Source organism: Arachis ipaensis, chromosome B09, assembly GCF_000816755.2.
Source record: "Arachis ipaensis cultivar K30076 chromosome B09, Araip1.1, whole genome shotgun sequence".
Lineage (NCBI taxonomy): Eukaryota > Viridiplantae > Streptophyta > Magnoliopsida > Fabales > Fabaceae > Arachis > Arachis ipaensis.
In genome coordinates this window covers 125,309,361-125,320,054 of record NC_029793.2, presented here as the reverse complement: position 1 = coordinate 125,320,054, position 10,694 = coordinate 125,309,361, and positions in this window count along the sequence as shown.

The window sequence follows — 10,694 nt, the reverse complement described above, 5'->3', positions numbered from 1 at the left end:
CAAAAGCATCATCGACTTTCAAATCACACCTGAAATTGGCAAAGAAATTGGTGTTATTGCTAAAAAGGAGGAAGAAAAAGTATTCTAAAATCTATTTAATATATAAATATTTATGTTGTTCAATCCACGAAGCACATGAATAGTGTTTCCTCCAAAACCTAGCTTTCTCCACAACGATACGTCGCCACAAGGCTACAGTGTTCCCTCCAACGATAGCTAATAAGTAAACCCTTCTCAGTGACGACACGTGAATAGACTTAGGAGAGAACTCGACTGATGAACAATCCCAAAATTCACACGAACAGTGTTCCTTTTAAAAACAACTTAGTAGCCATCATTCTTGGTGACGACAAGTCGTGATTAAACAACAAGTTTTCTCCATGGACATGAAGATGCATGGGAACCGCATAGTCGACACCTGCCCAGACTGATATTAAAACTAATCTCACCAACTCCACATAAGCAGCCTCGTGCAATCCTCTAAGGATAGTGTTCCCATCCAAATAGAAATTGTCGTAAAGTGAGGGGGGTTTCTGGTGGAAATAGCATCCCAATGAAGGAGGTTGCTATAGTATCTCCTGCAAAGAAATTGCTACCTTCACGGCTTCCTTGGGTTGAGATCCTTTCAAATTTTAAATCTATATGCAAGCTAAGCAAAAAACCTTCCTGCGCATGTTGAAGGACATGAGGTTAATCAAGCAGATTTTCCTGCTCATCATTGTGATGGAGAGAGGAAGAAATGTGTATAAATATTAGGACGCTACACCGTATATAAAAAATATAGAAACACATTGTTATTTTTTTCAAATAAACCTTGTGCTTGCAACTATTTTGTGTTTTAAAAAATGGCTGGAAAGACATATTTCATCAGAGATATCAATCCTACCAAGCTCTCTTGGTCTTTGGTTGTGGGGATTATCCGATTGTATGATTTTTCCAGCCATTGAAATGAGAATAAGGTCTTTAGTTTGGAGTTGGTTTTACAAAATGAGAAGGTATTGGATAAGTAATTGTTTTATATTGCATCTTCTTTTAAAGTGGTTGGAAAATAACTTTTGTTCATTGTGTCTAAAAATGTGTTGCAAAGTGATAGAATTCATGTAACCATTTGCAAGCTTGGCTTGGAATTGTTCAAGCACAGGATAAAAGAGAATGTTGTGTATAGTATGCAAAATTTTATTGTTTATTTTTCGAGTTGTTTATTTTCTTGATTTCTATTTCTTACCAACTATTTTAATCATGTAAGATTTAATTCATGACAAACTGTGATTGACTAAACCCTAATTCCTTAGCAATTTAGTCTCCTCTAATCTAATCAACCACCAATTCCTTGGTCACTTAGGGTGTGTTTGGCAAACGCGTTACAAGAGAAGAAGCACGTTTAGCCTTCTTGAAAGCTTCAATTTTTGGTTTGCCAAATTTTTGATTCATGAACGTAGAAGTGATTTTGCTTTCAAAACCACGTTTACAAGAAGTTACAATTTTGAGCTTCCGCGTTTCACCAACGGGCTTTTAGCCATCAATACTCCATCCTTATTTACCTTTTACCAACTTTATCCTATGTGCATGTTATTATATTATTTATGGAATTCTTATTATTTTTTTTTACATGAACTCTCTTTTTTATTATTTATTATTTATATTTTTTATTAATTATTTATTTGATATTATACACTTTTATAATTGTAATTTTTTGTATTATTTTTATTATTTTTTTATAATATAATTTATTGAATCTATTTTAATAATTTTTTATCTAAAAATAATTTTGAGTAGTATAATCCAAACAATATTTATTTTACTATAATTCATTTTGATGCAAAGATTGCCAAACATAAATCACTTTAACACAAACTTACTTTTCATCAAAATCAAGTTTGCAAAATTAATTTTATTCAAACTCCCGTTTGTAAACTGTAATCCAAACACACACTTAATGTAGATTAGAGGGTTAGGTTCAATTCTAGTTTATTAGCCACAAAAATTCTAATTACCTAGTTATAAGAGGATTATATGTCACATACCTCGTTAGGTCCAGACAATTAGTGATTTAAGAGGAATTTACTTTCAAGCTTGTATTCATGTGATTTAACTTTTTCAAGAGTCAACAAGAATTCATGTAGAACAAGAGTTACTTTCCAATACACTCAAATTCATAAGGTGAAGAACGAAAGTAATCCTTGAATTTAAATCAAACCATTAATTAAAACAGAGTGGCAATAGTATTAGTCCATAGAATAAATAGAGCTCCTAACCTTAACCGAGGAGATTTAGTTGCTCATGACTTAGAGAAAAAACTAGGGTTTGAAAAAGTGTAAAGTCTAGAATGAGGTGCATAAGAGAGAAGAGATCCTGAAGGGCTAAATCTTTTCCCTTTTATATCTAACCTAATTTGATTTGAAAAAAAATAAAATAATAAAGTCTAAACATAAAAGATTTTGTTTGTATATAAAAATAGCTAAAACAAAATAAAATACAATAATTAGAAGCCAAATCTAACTAAAGATGCTCATTTGGGTGAGGTTGATCCGCATTACTGGCACTAAACGCCAGATTCAGTGTTTAACGCCCCAGCTGGCAGTGACTCCCATTTCAATTCTGTTCTCTTGGTGCTAAACGCCAGGCTTGGCATTTAGCGCCCCTGGTGGCAATAAGCTCCTCTTCATTTTTGACTTCCTAGCGCTAAATGCCAGGTTTGATGTTTAATGCCCAACGAGGCAGAGGCTTGGCACGAATCACAAGGCTCGTGGCACTAAACACCCAGGTCCACATTTTGTGCCTGCTTGGCAGATTCAAAATTCTTCTCTTTTCTTGCACACAAACTCTGCCAAACCGATCCAAACTTTACTGAAATAAGTAAAACACTAAAGCGACTCAAAGTAGCATCCAAATAGACTTCAAACATTAAAATCTAATTAAAACTCAATGAATTCATATCTGAAATAAATAGAAAATAAAGAAAAAATGTTCATGCATCACCTATATTTTGACAACTCTGATATACTTGGTGACTATTGTTCTGGCTCCATAATGCCTTCTTTGGATATATTTTTTACATTATGAAAATGAATTATGACTTTCTTGAATTGATCTGTGTCAGATTTCTGGTTTTATTTTGTCCTCTGATATGCAATTTATAGTAATTCCAAACACTGTCCATTTTCATTTCATTGTACACCAGAAATTAGGATCCTATAATTATGTAAGGCCTTAATTATGAAAACTTTGATAAGAATTATGTTATGGATGAATAGATTAGTAGTTCATATTGTTTTTTCAATTTCCAAAATATGCAAGCATAATGATGTCAAACACTTTAATTTGCATTTCTTTCAAACAAACACACATGTATAAGTACAGGAACAACATATGCATGTCATTTGTTTTTTTCCAGATACAATTGGCCAAATTGCCTATCCAACTTTAAGAGAAGAATATCTACTATAATCAACTGCATAAATGCAAACACCAAAATTTCACTCATATTTAGAACCCTAACTTCAGACTTTAAGCTTCCAAGTTTCCAAGCAATCTTCATCTTTCATTCTTTATTGTCAATTGAAGGGATTGTTCTACCATTACATGTTATCACATCTTCTTCTAAAATTTTATCTACCCATAGAAACAACCCACACCACCTACTTACCTACAGTCTGCACCCAAGAAAGTGAATCAGCCAAGTTTATATCTAGAAATACAGCAAACAACAATAACCACCACTTACATTGTAGCTTGGGCAACCCATGAACAACCTCCCTGGGCTAGAATTCGTCCCTGACCATCGCAACACTGGTCTCGACCCGCACCCACACTGTAAGACCCAGAAATTTCAGAAAAATCTTATTAAGAGTTAATTTTGATTTATTTATTCATTAAGTACCTTAACCTCAGAAATTATTTTATTAAAGATAAATTAAAGTAAATTTTGATTAATTGAGTTTAAAGTAATTTAAGGCTTTATCTGATTTTATAATTATCGAATTATTTTCTATATTAGAATAATAAAGTTTAGCAGATGAACCAAAAATCCCCAATTTTATCACAAAACCATAAATTCTCAAAACACAACCCTAACCCTAATTTCCCTAACCCTAGCCGCCATACCCCTTTCTCCAAAATAACCTAACTCCCACAGCTTCAGAACCCAATAGCCACAGCTTCAGAAAATCAAAAGAAAGAAGAAAGAAAGAAAGGGAGAAGAGAGAACGGGGAGAGCAGAGGGGAGGAAGGAAGAAGAAGGAGACGGCGCGGTGGGTGTCACTGCCACCGTCGCCGTCATTGTGGGCAGAGGAGAGAGGAGACCCGAGAGAGAAGATCGCGCAGTTGCCGCCGCCATTCAGCTCGCCGCCGTCCCGCGTTGTCATGCCACCGACCGAGGAGGCCGAGGGTCACTGTCTTCGAAGCTTCCGTCGTCACTGTGCAAAGCCACCGCCATCGTCCTTATCGCGGGCTACTACTGCTGCGCGTGACCGCCGCTGCCTCTGGGTCCATCACCGTCGAGCAGAGTCGCCGCCTCTGGGTCCGTCACCGCCGCTGTTTTCTCCGCCATCGCCGTCCGTGGAGCTCGCCGCCGCCGGAGTTACGAGCTGAGGTGGGGGAGGAGGCCATCTTCCCTGTGTTGTTGCAGTCACCGTGCTGCTACTGGTACGCTTCGTTTCCTTGTTTTCCTTAGTTACTATAAGTTATTTTTGTTTCTGAACCTCCACTACTGCTGTCCTGCTATCCGTTGATTGAGAACTTTAAGGCGTTGATGTTTTAGGATTAAGCCGCTGCAGCTGTGGGCTGTGATGGTTGATACTCTTTAAGAATCATTGCTGCTGGGGTGACTGGAATTGCTACTGCCAGTTCTAACATTACTACCGATGTTGTTGATTTGCCCCCAATTCAAGTTCAGTGTCACTGCCCTAGGTCTAGCCTTTCTCCTGACTCTGTTTCACTTTTATACTCTGAACTGCCTTGGTCTCGTTTATCTGTTTGTTATGATTTTAATTCCATTTTTTTTTCGGTGTTGCCTTGAATTTTTAGAGTTGTTTCTGCGTTTGATTCCATCAAATTCGATGTTGTTGCGAGTGTAATCGGAGTTGGTGATGCTGCCATCGTCCCGGTTGTGTTGGAAAATCTATTTTACATTACAGAGTTGTGATAAATGGATATTGATGAAAAAGATATACTTCTATGATTATATTTGTCTTGTGAATGTGATGGTTTGTTGGACTGGATTATTGGGTGCTTGATTCCGTAAGTGGTGTATGGTTGTTGATAAAATCCAGTTTGAAATGTTATTTACATGATTATTATGAAAGGTGGATTTTCTTGGTTTTGAAATTTACTTGGTAATATAAATGAATCGATTTTGGAAATAATTTGAGATATGAAAATAAATTGATTCTGGGAGCGGTTTGATTTTCAGTTGGTCTGATTTTATAAATAATTTAATATTTGAGCTGATTTGATTTTAAAAAGAGTTTTATTGTTGGAATTGGTTTCATTTGAAAATAATTTGATATTGGAATTGGTTCAACTCTGAAAAATGTTTGAGATTTGGAAATGGTTGAGAAAAGGTTTGAGAAATGTTTGGATGAGACCTGAAAAGGGTGGCAGTGTCCGAGTTTTAGAGGAGATGTTGCCGAAATTTTATAGAATTTGGAAATTTTATTTGAAGTAATTAATTAAAAAGATTTGTTTTTAAACATTATATGTTTTAAGATTGATTTATTTATAAAAGAAAGAATTATGTTTTGAATTGGGATTGTTAATGGACGGAATGGAAAGAAAGAAGATGAGAATTTTCTTTGAAATATGGTTTTTGAATGAATTTGGAAATGAGATTTGGATTGATGAATGGTTATGATGTTAGGAATGTTGAGAATGTTGAGATATGATCTTTGAATTATTCATATGGCTTATGAATTTGAATTACCTGATATACGAGGTTCCCTGGATAAAGTACCATGGCTTGCCACCATGTGTACCAGGTTGAAAACTCGATACTCTGTTGACCCTACAATGTAAGTGTGACCGGGCACTATATAAATTCCCGGGAATGTAACCCCCATTGAGCAATATTGATTATTTGAGAAAAAGCTATGCATAGACTCTTGGGGATGCACGTCGGGGGACAGTCTAAGTATTTTCAGACTTGTCGGGTTGGCTGGATAACCGACAAATGAGCCTCATCAGCCATAGGACAGACATGCATCATATGCATTTGTATGATTTGTTTGGGTTTGAACTTGTTTTGGTTTGCCTAATTGCTAAACTGTTCTTAACTGCTACTTGAACTATTTGCTGTAACTGCTACCTAAACCTGTGCTTTCCTTGTTTGTCTTTTTTGTGTTTGTTCTGGTGTGCTACATTTGAGAATGAACTTTGGTGTTGGATTAATGATTGTGTTGTTTGATTGCGTGGTTGGTTTCTGATTGAGATTTCTATAAGAAAGGAAAGATTTCGGATTTCTGAAAGATTAAACATTGTTTCTTTGAAAAGGTTTTGAACAATTACCTATTGGTTTTTAAAAGATTCATAAGGCAATGTTAATCACTGAGCTTGAAAATAGTTTTTGTAACACCCTACCATACAGAGACTTATGCTTAAGTCATAATTCAGAGATGGCAAGGTATTACGACCTCTAAAACAAAAATTTAGTACGTATAGTAGTATGAATGATTGATTATAACTAGGAGCCTTTGCCTACGCGCGAGGGGTCATTCTGCTAAAAATTTTCTAAGTTAAAAGCTGCAGAATTTACAGATTCAAACCCCAATCTTCCAACGGACATAACTTCCTCATTTTAAATCGTTTTTCACTCGTTCTTCGAACGGCATGGACATCCCAGATCCAATTTCATTTCTAAACAGATTTGGCACAAATCAAAGATCCGTAGTCCAAGTTATGTCCCGTCAAAGTATGCCCAAAAACCATATTTTCATTCAAAACCACAAAGTGCTTAACCGGGTCTTACAGTTTTCTTATTAAATATCTTCTTATGACAACTTTGAAACTCCGTGGTGAGACCATGTGGTTAGGTTTTCACCCCCTACAGTTTTACCTTTTCAGGAACCGGATGAAGCATTATGAAGAGTTATACTGCGTTTGGTTTATATGTTGTTGTATTAATTAGATTATTTTCTTCCCTCATCTTTGTTATTACAAGTTTGTAAGAGGGATAGGAGTTGTATGTTTTATATGTATATTATATTATGAGATATTATGTAAGAAGTATTGCAGATGAATCTATGCCTGCTTGTATTTTTCTTAAGATAAAGTATTTATTTCTGGTTTTCAAAGAAATCAGCGATACGTGTCGAGTCACAGGCTCCTATTTTAATATTTAGTATATAAAGTAATCGTAATACTTCTTGCTATCAGAGTGGCGCAGCCGGAAGCGTGACATTCTGGTAGTGAGAGTGTTACACACACCATTTTGGCAAACGCGAATCTCTATTTCTGGTCATTTTCCTCATAATGCTTCCAAAAAATCGTGGGTTGTTCGAGCTTTCGACTACGTTGCTCGCACTAGCCATTACGATCTAGCTTTGAAGACGGAGAAGCCAACACAAGAGAATACAAGCGAAGAGACGAGAAGAGAAGAGAGTAGGCACTGCAGATAGATCTTCAAATTTGGGTATTAGGGTTTTTAACTTCAATTTTGGACCAAATTGAATCAACAAAGTTTACTCATCCACGTTAGCTAGCCATTTTTTCGCCAGATGGACAGAATGTGCTAAAAGGACGAATCTAAGTCCTGGAGTGAAACTTCAGGGACGAATATGAGTGACTATTAAGTTCAGGACTACTATGAGGCTCGAGTGTAATTTCAGGGACCACTTTAAAACTTAACTCCTCATCAGGGCTTTGCAATGGTACGCGGTTGATAATTACAAGACTTGGAAAAAAAGTCATCGAGGAAAAATTGTTAAATTTTAACTACTGTGTCGATAAGGTCTTCAATGACAATTAACAAAAGTCAAGGATAATCCTTGAACCACGTGGGATTACTACTCGAAAAATATGTTTTTGTACATGGCCAACTTTATGTTGCCATCTCAAGAGTGACAAATAAGAAAGGGTTAAAAATTCTAATTGCTCATGATAAAAATAGAAATAAGACCGAGAATATTTTCTACCCTGAAGTTTTTAAAAATATATGACAATGCGTTCAATATCAGGTATTCGATCTTTAAAGCTTTCATAATTTGTATATACTTCAATTTTCACTCATAAAAAATAATTTATTCCTTAGTTCACATTGTTGTGACTTTATTGCCAATCACAATGCTACATTTCACTAACATTATTTTCTTATTGCAATTTATATCATAATGTATAATTTTCTAATATTTGGCTCAATCTTATCCATCCATCGAGAACATCAAAATTTTCAATTTTAAATACTTGAAATCTTGTCACATGAGATATCAGATACAAGGGATTAAAACTCATATTTTTAGTCATCTTACTCTAACTCTTTATTTGTATTTCTATTACCTCAAACTTAGGTCTTTTTTATATCTTTTGCACTGTCAAAATTTCATTTCAATTGTTACACTACAACAATTTCTTAAGATAGCGACGGTTATTTTGCGGCGGTTGTGTGAAACCGCCGCGAAACGACAATCTGCGGCGCATATAGCAGCAGTTAGGGGTTGGGCTGCAATCAGGCCGACATTTAGCGGCGGTTTTTCTCGAACCGCCGCTATATTTCAATCAGGTTTGCATTTCGCGCGTCTTTTCGAAAACCGCCGCTATATGTACCCCTGGTGAGTTATTGTTTTACATTTTGCGGCGGTTTTGTTTAAACCGCCGCAAAATGCGTATTACCACATATTGTAATGTTTTCTTTAGTAATAACCATCTGGGTATAATCTAGTTAAATAAACACTATTATCTTAAACTGCATATGTTTAAATCATTGTTACATCAATTTATATATGGTCCAAAAGTATATAAAGAGTATAATAAAAGTATATTTAATAATATCCATAATAAATATAATAAATAAAAATAATAATAATTATAAATATTTTTTATAAATTATTAAAAATCAAACATTTTCTAATCCTAGCATGCATAATTTGAATCACCCTAATTTGAACTCCCCTAAGATTACATGCAAGCATAAGAATTACATAAGAATGGGACTGATTCGAATGGGACTAATTCGAATTACATAAGAATGTGCTTTTGGGATATCCTGGTAATATTTTTTAATTTGGTAGAATTGTGTAATTTGGTCGTCCATTTGGTTTAATTGTGCATTTTGCCCAATATATAAGGTGCCTTTTATAACTATGATCAGGTATAAAGTATACAACAAAAAATTGTGTTGCAATCAAATGTGTTCGTATGATATACATAATTATTACAGCTATATATCGAAGAGTCATTTGGCTTGGTGGCAGCATGACATTGTTAAAGCTTTTCCTTCTTCCAGGTTCAAGGTTCGAGAATGAAAATACTGAAATTTGGCGGCGATTTAGAACCACTGCAAAACAAGTGCTACTTTCGTTTATTTGCTATTTAGCGGCGGTTATTATAACCGCCGCAAAATCCATTCACATTTTGCGGCGGTTATTCCAGCGGTTGACTAAAACCGCCGTTATCCGTTTTGCCGCGCCCTATCTTCCGGCGTTTCATGAAACCGTCGCGAAATATTTTGCGGCTAAATGGCGTTTTTGTTGTAGTGTTAGTACGTACTAATTATTAATTCACAACTATTATTCATTCGCTTAAAACATAAATTCTTTCGTTAAATTCATTTTTCCATATTCATATCTTCTACAAATCAAACCTTACTCAACACAATCATCAAAATATATGCCATATATTTTTTTTCTATTATTCATATCATCAAAACATTACTTAAGGATAACAAAATAATATTAACTTCCTCACCTATCCCCTTTTTTTTATATATAAATCGGTTCTAAGTGTGTTAGAATTTACATATAATTTTTTAAATCATAATGATTCTCTTCGATTTTTAACACCAAATAAAAAACCAAATACGCATTCACTTCATCTCATCATATACTGTATTTGTGTTATCCGCACATAGCGCAGGTGTCTTGCTAGTTAGGAATTAAGAAATATACAAGTCGTAGTATCAATATGAGCCTTCTTTATCTGCTTTCTATCACATAATTCCTCAATTGAAAATTGATCCTCTTTTGTCGATAATTTTTTTCACTTTTTTTTCACGTAATATGAATTTTCAACTCATTTTTTTCACCTATGTTCATGTGCGAAATGACCCCAATAACCTTTGTATCACAACCGTTACCTTTATTAAGCAATAAGCTTTATTCCCGTTGAAAAATGATTGCTGAGTAATTTACACAAAAAAACGTTTTTCTTAAATTTTGTAACATCATACATATTAGTCAAAAGTAGACATGCTATGAAGAAGAAAAGAAAATAAATATATAGAAGGTCTTTAATTGTATACTTGAAAGTGGATAATGTATGCTAGTGTTTATTGACTTTCAACTTAAAAATAAAAAAATATTCTTTTTGTCTAACGAAATTTAATATCAGAGATAATTGTCGCAAAACCATCTTTTCTAAACTCTTAAACTGTTGGATGCATATATGATTATATATAACACCCTTTTATATAAGAAAATGGAAATAACGAGTAAATTGCAAATTTTACTCATAAAAATTTATAATACTAACAAATTTATCTATGAATA